The sequence below is a fragment of the Podarcis bocagei genome (genome assembly GCF_964188305.1).
Source record: "Podarcis bocagei genome assembly, chromosome: 13".
NCBI lineage: Eukaryota > Metazoa > Chordata > Lepidosauria > Squamata > Lacertidae > Podarcis > Podarcis bocagei.
This window is the reverse complement of record NC_138138.1, coordinates 44,126,059-44,136,668: the sequence shown is the minus strand read 5'-3', so window position 1 is coordinate 44,136,668 and position 10,610 is coordinate 44,126,059.

The following is a 10,610-nucleotide window of genomic DNA, read 5'->3' as shown; positions in this document are numbered from 1 at the left end:
GCCAACCACACCAAATAAACCTCATTCTCTCCTTTTTGTGGTGTTTCACCCTAGAGCTCCACTTTACATTTTCAAACAAATCGCCAATATAAGGGCAAGTAAGAGGGAGCTGGTGTCATCACAGGAGCCAATTCTTAGGGGCCGAGGTCCCTTCAGCTCCCCTCCCAAGTTGATGGACATTGCCATTCAAATGGTGCTTCTTCACTGCATCTCGTGAGTGGGGCTTACCTGGGCTCCCCCCACCATTTTATTCAAGTTGGCACCCTTGGGTGGCATTGTGTGTAGGAGGGCAGAGAAGAGCCAGTGGTGCTGAGTGTGTCTGCCTTTCATCAATAATAATAATAATAATAATAATAATAATAATAATAATAATAATAATAATAATAATAATAATAATAATAATAATTTATTATTTATACCCCGCCCATCTGGCTGGGCCTCCCCAGCCACTCTGGGCGGCTTCTGTGACATTAAAACAGAAAAGTATTTGTAAGCTACTCTGAGCAGCTTCCTATGGGTAGGAGCTATAAATATTTATATGAAAGTAGCAAGCCTGATATTGAGGACCTCATGAAAGATGTTCTAAGTCAGCCAAATTGATCCCTTTCAGATGTAGTTGGACTATAACTCCACCTGTAGTCAAGAAGCTGAAAGTCTAACACATGGAGGGCACCATGTCGACTATTCCTGTGTTTAGCAAAGGATTTAGACAACAGAAATTACTTCTCTGTCTTTTGATGTCACTTGAACACAGGAGCCAAAGGTCCATCCGACTGGCAGCCCCTTTCCAGATTTTCAGAAAGGTCCATTTTTCCTAACCCTATCTGAAGATGTCAGGGGCTGAACCTGTGACTTTCTACATGCAAACAGATGTTCTGTCACTGAGCTGCAGCGCTTCCTCAAGTATGTCTCTGTCACACACCCGTAAGAGCTCCTTCCTAAAAGCAACAACAGAGTCTTGTGCAATTTTAATGGCTGACATTTTATTATGGTATAGGCTTCCACAAACTCAAGACTGCAAAAGCTTATGCCATAATAAATGTATCAGTCTCTAATGTGCCACAAAACTCTTGGTTGATTTTGCTGCAAGAATAATTACATGTCTATAGAGATTTATAAAGGAGGCTTTTCTCACACCTCATTCCTTTTCTCAGTATTTTCTTATTTATATATTCCTTGGTGAACAGCAAATAGTTCAGCAGTGTAGTAGCATCAGTTGAAAGCAGACTTCTCCAACCAGGTGCTCTCTAGATGTTGCACAACTACAGGTTCCTCCATCCTGGGACATTGACTATGCAGACTGGTGCTGTTGAGAGCTGGAGTCCAACAATATTCTGGACTGAGGAGGACTGGTCTAGAACATGGGAGGCCTGGGTTGAATTCGCTAATTCCAAAATTGTGAGCTCCCACAAACTCTTTGGAGGACTCATGAAATAAATGTGAAATGAACAAATATTCTTTCAGTTTCATGGTTTCCCCAATGTTAACAATTCTGTGCTCAATTATTTCAAAACATTCCTGGTTTAGCTTGCTAGTGGAAAAGAAATCGCTTCCTTATTCACATCTTCCACACACCTTATTTAGGATGTGTTCAATACCTCAAGCAAGTTGGCTGAAATAGGAACCTATTACTCTCCTCTCATTTGGACCTTTCTCATCCATTAGTCAGCTGTTTCAACATTCTTGCTCTCTGATTTCTTTCCATCCTAATATCTATTGTCAGCCTTCAGTCATACCTGACTAATACTTTACACACACCATACTCACTTCTTAGTCACACACCTTTTTCTGACCTACTTCAGACAAAACTCCTGTTAATGAGGGGCGATCAAAGAAAAATTAAAAACAGTACGTCCTAGCATCAATTCTGTAGAGTGCTATAGAAATAAATTTCTGAAATCAAAGAGGTATTTCTTGCCGCCTGTAGCAATCATACTCTCTGTAGGAAAAGGCATTACCTTAAAACAAAGGGCATCCTGTAAGCCTTTTATGGGGAAGAATCACTCGCAGGACCATAGGGACTATGGATTAGCAAGAGTCTGCATGGCACCTACCAGCTAAAGTGAAGCCACTTCTTTCCACCAGCACAGCATTTGCTCTACCTGAGAGAGCATCTTCTTAGCAACATATGATTTGATCTACAAAATGCAACGCCCTTAATGGGCTTGGAAGTTCTGGATCGGTTGGGGCCCAAGAGAGCATGAGCGACTTCTGGGCGACATGCAGGTTGCAAGGGGAATTATTAAAAGTGCAACTTGAGTTTTCCCATGGGGTACTCAGAAGGAAAAAACTTTGAGGAGCTCCCCTGGCTACTGAAAGTTACAGTGGGAGATGGGAAGGGCAATGGGCCAGCATCCAAGAATTCCCTGTCTGATTCATTATATCATCGCAACAAACCTGTGAGGTAGGTTAGGCTGAGAAGCAGGGCCTAGCCCAAGGTCATGCAGTGTGCTCTGTAGCCAAGCGGGGATTTGAACCATGGTCTCCCAGGTCCTAACCACTATACCACACTGTCAGTGTTATGTAGGGATTGAAAAATCTGTCAATTTCAGTTTCCCTCAGTTTCTCATTTTCCCAGTGTTAATTTCAGTTCCACACATTTCCACAGTTCACAACCACCACTGTCCCTTTAAAAAGTCACCACAGAAATTTGCCAGCATTTTAGTGCACATTTCCCCCATACATATATGCATATATTGGAATGACATTTTACCAAATAAACACATTTTTAACAACCTGTAACGCATTTTTTAACAATAGGTGTGAGGGTTTGATTAGCTGCTTGTGCGTGAAAACGTGCTCCCTCAGAGTTTGTGCGCCCCCACAAACCTCCGTGTGTGACGGAGCTCCTCAGACATGTCTGCTCTAGTCACTAGTAGAGTCCGACAGTGGCTGTCTGCGGAAGCGTTTCCAACAAAGAAGTTCCTTAACGGAAACGCGTCTCCTGGACTCACGGCGTGACAGTTTCCTGCGAGGTATGGGTCTCCCTATGGGAGACTCCGATACCTCCCCACTGTTTTCGCTGGAAGCCTCCCTGAGCCCTCCCTCCTGCTCGCATTCCCTCAGAGACCCACTCCTCCCCCTGCTGGTCCCTGCTTCAGCAGTTGAGTCTCTTTCATCCTGCCTGAGTCCCTCCACCACCTGATGCTCTGATGGCAGTTCCCTGACATCCACCTCCCCTCCAGGGCCCCCCTCACCCCCTCCCAATTCCTCCCCCCTGGGAGGTGAAGGGCTAAAACCCCGAAACGAATCTTCCTCATCTTCTGACGTCTCGAACAATTCTCTCCATCGATCGTCGTCCTGGCCAGCTGAATCCTCCTCCTCTTCAGAATCTGGGAACCCCTCCAACTCCTCTTCCTCGTCGGTGGTGGCAAAGTATTCCCTTCGGAACCTCGCTACAGGCTGAGGTTTACGTGGGAACCTCTGATGAAAAGTCTCTATTAAAACCTCGTCATTGACATCCTCTGCCCTAACCCAGGTGTTTTCCGACTCCGGTTCCCCTTCCCACATTACCAAATACTCTACTTGATCTCCCTTCCACCTGGAATCGAGGATCTCCGCTACATGGTAGCTGTGTTCCTTCTCCTCCATTGCTGGTCCCCTAGTGACCCTCCCCTCACTGTCTCCTCTATACGGTGACAGCAACGACCTGTGAAAAACTGGGTGCAGCTTCATGTGGTTCGGTAACCGGAGCCTGAAAGCCACTGGATTGACCTGCTGTATGACTTCAAACGGACCCAGCCTTTTGGGTCTTAATTTCTTACAACCTCCTTTGAATGGCAACCCTTGGGTTGACAGCCACACCTGGTCCCCCACCCTGATGCTTTCACCTTCCCTTCTGTTTTTGTCTGCTTGCCTCTTATATTCCTCCTTAGCCCTGTTTAAGTTGAGTTGGAGCTGGCGATGGATCGCTTCCATTTCTTCCACGAACTGTTCTGCAGCTGGAACGCTCCAGTTCTCCCCCTCCCCCCCTGGGAAGGCTCTGGGACGGCACCCGTGATTAGCCAAAAAGGGGCTCATCCCCGTGGACACGTTCTCTGCATTGTTGTAGGCAAATTCTGCCAACGCCAGCTTCTCCACCCAATCATTCTCTCTGTCATTAACATAACACCTCAAATATTGTTGGAGAACCCCATTTGCTCTTTCCGCCTGCCCGTTGGTTTCAGGATGACGGGCCGTCGAGAAATTAACCTCTACATGCAGTAAGCTCATGAGCTTCCTCCAGAACCTGGAAGTAAATTGTTTCCCTCGGTCTGAAACCACCCTCAAGGGGGCGCCATGCAACCTAAACACATTCTCTACAAACAATTTGGCGGTTTCTTCTGCTGTAACCGCATGTGAGCAGGCTATGAAGTGGGCCATTTTAGTTAACAGGTCTACTACAACCATGATGGCTGTTTTCCCTCTAGACCTTGGCAGATCAGTCATGAAATCTATTGCCACTGCTTCCCACGGTCTCTCAGGTGTGGGCAGTGGTTCTAATAAACCAGCCGGCGCCTGCCTCTCCCCCTTGGCTCTTTGGCATTGTTCACACCCTCTCACATACTCCCGCACATCTTCCCTGACCTTGGGCCACCAAAATTCCCTGGTAACCAGCCACATGGTTTTGTGTTGCCCAAAGTGCCCTGCTGTGGGGCTATCGTGCAGCTGCTTGAGTACTTTCTCCCTCAATTCCCCTTCAGGTATATATAACGCTCCCTTATAATACAATGCCCCATTTCTCTCCTCAAAACCACCGGGTTTGTCTTCCTCCCCTCTGAGATCCCTGAGTTTCCCCTGGGCGTATGCATCCTGCACCGTACCCTCTACCAATTCCCTTTGCCCCACCAAAGTCGCCCCACACACCCAGCGGTCCTCTGGAATGATATGGGTTTCTTCGGGTGCTCCCTCCCCCTCCAAATATTCAGGCTTGCGTGAGAGAGCGTCCGCCCTAACATTCTCTGGGCCTGGCACATAACAAATCTCAAAGTTAAATTTGGAGAACTCTTGGGCCCATCTCAACTGCCTTTGGTTGAGCACTCGCGCCGTTCTCCAGTACTCTAGATTTTTATGGTCCATGCACACTTGCACTTTATGTTGTGCACCAACTAGCAGATGCCTCCATCTCCGGAACGCCTCATGAATAGCAAGCAGTTCTCGGTCGTACACCGTGTAGTTCCTCTCGGATTTGTTCAGCTTCCGCGAGAAGAAGGCACACGGACGCCACTCCGACTCCTCCTTCCCCGGCTGCAGAAGAAGCACCGCCCCTATGGCTCTGTCAGATGCGTCTGTTTCAACCCTTAGCTTCTTTCGTAAATCCACATGCAGAAGTTGTTCTTCAGAGGCGAAGGCCCTTTTCAGTTCCTCAAACGCTCGCCCCGCCTCCGCCGTCCATACAAACTTCTTCTTACTGCTGAGACAGTCAGTGATGGGCGCCGTCAGATGGGCGAAGTTGCGGATGAACTTACGATAAAAGTTTCCAAACCCTAGGAACCTCTGCACATCCTTCTTGGTTTTGGGTGTTTTCCATTCCAGCACTGCCTGTACCTTGCCGGGATCCATGGCCAATCCCTTGTCTGACAGGCGGTACCCCAGGAATTCCACCTCCTTGGTATGGAACCGACACTTCTCCAGTTTGACCCACAGCCTGTTGGCTTGCAGTCTGCTCAACACTTCTCTGACGTCTCTCACATGTTGCTCCTCATTCTCAGAATACACCAACACATCATCTAGAAAGGCAACGCAATTCTTGTAGAGCAAAGGGCCCAGCACGTGGTTCATAAAAGATTGAAAACACGCGGAGCCTGCTTGTAATCCAAATGGCATAACGAGGTATTCAAACGCCCCCAAAGGGGTAAACATGGTGGTTTTCCATTCATCCCCTTTCCTTATGCGTATCAGGTTGTACGCCCCCCTTAGATCCAGCTTTGTGAAAATCTTTCCCTTCCTCACCATGGTCAAAATATCATCAATTCTGGGCATAGGGAACGCCACCGGTTCAGTCACTGCATTCAGCCGCCTAAAATCACATACAAGTCTCGGCTTGTCCGCATTTTTTTTGTCCACAAAGAACACTGGGCTCCCCCCTGCTGCTTTGGACTCTCTGATGAAGCCTCTCTTCAGGTTCTTGTCAATGAACCCTCGCAACTCCTGCATTTCCCTGTCTGACATGGCATACAACTTGCCCACGGGAAGCTGTGCTCCAGGGAGTAAATTGATCTGACAATCAAAGGGTCTATGAGGTGGTAGTTGGTCAGCTTCCTTCTCGCTGAACACGTCGCTGAGATCTGCATACTGTGGTGGTACCTTCACCTTTCCCATTACTTCAGTCCCTGCTAGGGTGGCTTGGGCCCCTACTGAACCCTTCTCCCCTTTGCAGTGTTCTAGGCAATGTGCTGAACCAAAGGACACCACTCTTTGATGCCAGCCAACCAGCGGATCATGTAGAGCTAGCCAGCTCATTCCCAAAATAATGGGAGCGCCTCCCAGGGTGGCCACATTAAACGCTATCAGTTCTGTGTGCCTTGCCACCCTCATTATCATTGGGACAGTCTGCAAGCGGACTCCTCCTCCCAACAACTCCCTGCCATCAATCGTGGTCACCTGCAGGGGGTTGCTTAAAGGGATGGTCTGTATCTGGTGTTCAGCAACAAACTCCTTGCTCATAAAATTGCAGGAGCTGCCTGAGTCCAATAGCGCCTTTATTTTTAGGGGGTGCCCATTCTGCAGCTCTAGCGACACTTCAATCACTAGAGCAGGTCGAGGAGCTTCTGGCACGGGCACTTTCACTGCTCTTTGGCCTGGCTGCAGTGCCCCAATTGTGGCAACCAGGCATTGGCTTTTACCTGCTCCGCTCCCCCTTCTTCTCCCCCCTCAACAGCTCCCACCATCCCTTGCCATTCCTTCCTCTGGGGGCAGACTCTGGCAAAGTGGCCTGGCTGTTGGCAGAGATAGCATTTCCGGGGGCCCTTTCCCTCCTTCTTAGCTCCCTCGCTGGTTTTTGAAAATGCGCGCGCGCGCGCTGTTCCGATTTCCATCGGCTCTGCCGGCGGGAAAGCTGGCTCAGGAATGTCTGGAATGCGGAACTCCTTCCAGCGTTCCCCTCTCCCTTCCCGCCTCTCCAAGGCTCTTGCCTCCTGCCGCGCTCCTATGGTCAGCTGATCCATAGACTCCGCCCTGGGGCTCCGTGCCAGCTCGTCTTTCACCCCCGAAGAAAGACCTTCTTCAAATAGCATTTGAACGGGTGCCGCCGATAAATCCCAACTCAGTCTGTGAATCAGCATGGTAAACTCAGTCCAATATTCACGGACAGATCGACTCCCCTGCTTACAAGCCATTAGCTGTCTGCGCACCACCCCTTCCTCAATATCGCTGGAAAACATGATATCCATTGCACGAAAGAACTTCATTGTGTCCTTTAGTATGTCATTGTGCGTTGCCATTAGGGGTCGCACCCAGTCTCTAGCCCCTTTCTCAAGATGCCCAATTACAAAAGCAACTCGCGATTCCTCATCAGGGAACTCATCGAACTGCACATTAAGGGCATATTGCATCTCTGTCCTAAAGGCATGGTAGTCCTTGGGGTCCCCCCCAAATTTCTGCACCAATCCTGGTACCTTTCTGGGGAATTGAGTGGCTCTCCCCTTCTTGTCTGCATCCTGAGCCCTTCTCTCCTCCAGCCTCGCCGTCTGCAGGGCCAGTTGAACCTCCAACGCTCGGTATCTATCTTCCAAGCTTGGACCAGCTCCAGCCCCTGCTCCTCCGGTTCCGGTTGGTTCGCTCATGATGCCTTCTCTTGCACAGGCAGCGTACAAAGACTGTCGGACTGCTGTGAGGGTTTGATTAGCTGCTTGTGCGTGAAAACGTGCTCCCTCAGAGTTTGTGCGCCCCCACAAACCTCCGTGTGTGACGGAGCTCCTCAGACATGTCTGCTCTAGTCACTAGTAGAGTCCGACAGTGGCTGTCTGCGGAAGCGTTTCCAACAAAGAAGTTCCTTAACGGAAACGCGTCTCCTGGACTCACGGCGTGACAGTTTCCTGCGAGGTATGGGTCTCCCTATGGGAGACTCCGATACCTCCCCACTGTTTTCGCTGGAAGCCTCCCTGAGCCCTCCCTCCTGCTCGCATTCCCTCAGAGACCCACTCCTCCCCCTGCTGGTCCCTGCTTCAGCAGTTGAGTCTCTTTCATCCTGCCTGAGTCCCTCCACCACCTGATGCTCTGATGGCAGTTCCCTGACAATAGGTAATGTGTTTTTCGATGTTCTTTTCACCAATAGATGCAGTTTTACACGTACATTCCCCTAAAATACAATGTTGTACTCTTTTGCATAGGATTGCATAGGATTACCTTTACCTTTTTTACCTTTACCTTTTGCACTGGTAGTTTAAGATTTCAGCAGGAGCTGCTTGGTTTGGGATTAAGATGGAATGGGAGGTAGAGTGGCTTGCTGTTGGTTCATCTGTTTCTTAATAATACAGTAATACAAACACACACACACACCGTACTTTTCCATGTATAAGACTAAGTTTTTTTCCTTTAAAATTATGCTAGAAAGTGAGGGTCTTATACATGGGTAGTGCATAGGATGGACGTTTGATTGGTTTCTGCCGTGGCTGTCAGTGGCTATTGGGCATGTCATTGGTTGCTGCATCAATGACTGATGTTGATTGGCTGACACTGCAACAATTGGGCGGGCCACTGGCAGCTTCTGGCGGAATGGAGACAGACGAGAGGTGGATTTTGTGACATGTGCCACCTCCCCTCATTTTCTTAAATTTGAATCCCCCAAAACAGGGGGCATCTTATACATGGGGATGCCTTATACATGGAAAATTACGGTATGTAAGAAACCAAGTTTTCCAGGAAGCTTACAGTAATAATAATAGTAATAAAAACGTAGAAGAACAGAAATGTATAATACAACATAAAATGGATTGCAGAAGCAAATAAAAAAACACACATCTCAACCTTGGAACAAAAAACATACATGGAGTTGTAGTGCTGTTATTGTTGTTGTTGTTGTTGTTGTTGTTGTTGTTGTTGTTGTTGTTGTTATTTTAAAAATCTATTTATTTAATTTTACAGATTAATATTTACATTTACATAATAACTTAATATATAAAAACAAGATTCCCAAGAATCCCTTGGACTTCCCTCCTCCCCTTTGTGGGTATTATTGTTAATACTTTCCTTCTGCATCTTTTATATTAATCCAAATTTGTGTATCTCCATTATGTCCATAGTTCATTGTAACATCAACTTAATCTGCCATTCTTCTCTGGGAGGGACTCTGTCTTCTTTCCAGCTCTGGGCTAATAACATCTGCACAGCCGTCAGTGTGTACATAAATAATATTTTCTACTCTCTTGGAATTTCTGCACATAACACATATTTGATCCTGTTTTATACATTATTGCTAATTTACTCGGAGTTAGATACCATCAATACATCATTTTCATATAATTTTCTTTCAAACATACAACATGCTGTAAATTTAAAATCACATTTCCATAACTTCTCCCATGCTGCAAATTGCATATCATACTCAAAATCTTTCACCCAGTGTATCATTACAGATTTAACCTGTTCATCTTTTGCAAACCATTCTAGTGAAGTGGTATTATTAATAACAATTACATCATTTTGTTTGGCTCATAGGAGAGCCACTGAAATTCTCCAAATACTTGGAACCATCAACTTTGCCTACAATGTTGATGTATGTAGACAATATTGTACAGTATTATACAGCAGCCATCCAGGATTTCAGGCAGGGAATCGTTCCACGCCCTACCTAGTGTTGATGGTGACTGAACCAGGGACCTTCAGTTTTGAAAGCAGATACTCTCCCACTGTGCCACAACCCTTCCCTTAATGTTAAGGCTGTGAATGCCATTGCTTATGTAGCATTTTTTGTATGTCATTACAAACACACAATTCCCTGGAAAGATGCTAGGTCTGGGAAATTGTGGTGGATGCAAAGTGGTGTGGAAGCACTTGTTATCCCTAGCAGTGGTAGAAAACAAGTAATCTCAGGAAAACAAGAAGGAAGCTATTTCTTAGTGCCACTTGGAAAGGTGAGGGCCCCCAAACCCTGAGAAACCATTAAAGAATTGCTTTCCTATCCCTTAGAAAATTGTGGGATGTGGCAGCTCCAATTTCTCTCTCCCCCCCAAATAGGGTGCAGAAAATCAAGAGGTTGCTGGAGAAATCAGTAAGGCCTAGACTTTTGGATAATTGACAAATCAACTTTGCTCCACACAAAAGTTAACATTTGTATGAAACAAAGGATGGAGATAACTATAAACTGTCACATAACACTAAGAAAGCTGCTGAGCAAACCTATTTTAGTTACTTCTTGCAACTTTTGTAATTTTCCAGTATATTTGAGAAAGTGACTTGTGTGCTTGTCGTATGTCAACTTCTGTATAAATATTTTGCACTTACAATGTTCAGAGCGCCTATGGCACAGGTGTACAAGGTTTCTCTCCTGATATGCATATCAGAAAATAAAGTGATGCTTCAAATGATTCTCTCATGGTCTGATTTCCACAACGTGGTCATTTGTACACATTTTCACCTTGAATGGTGAAGAAACCATACACAATACGAATGGGAGTCAGTTGCAAAGTCTG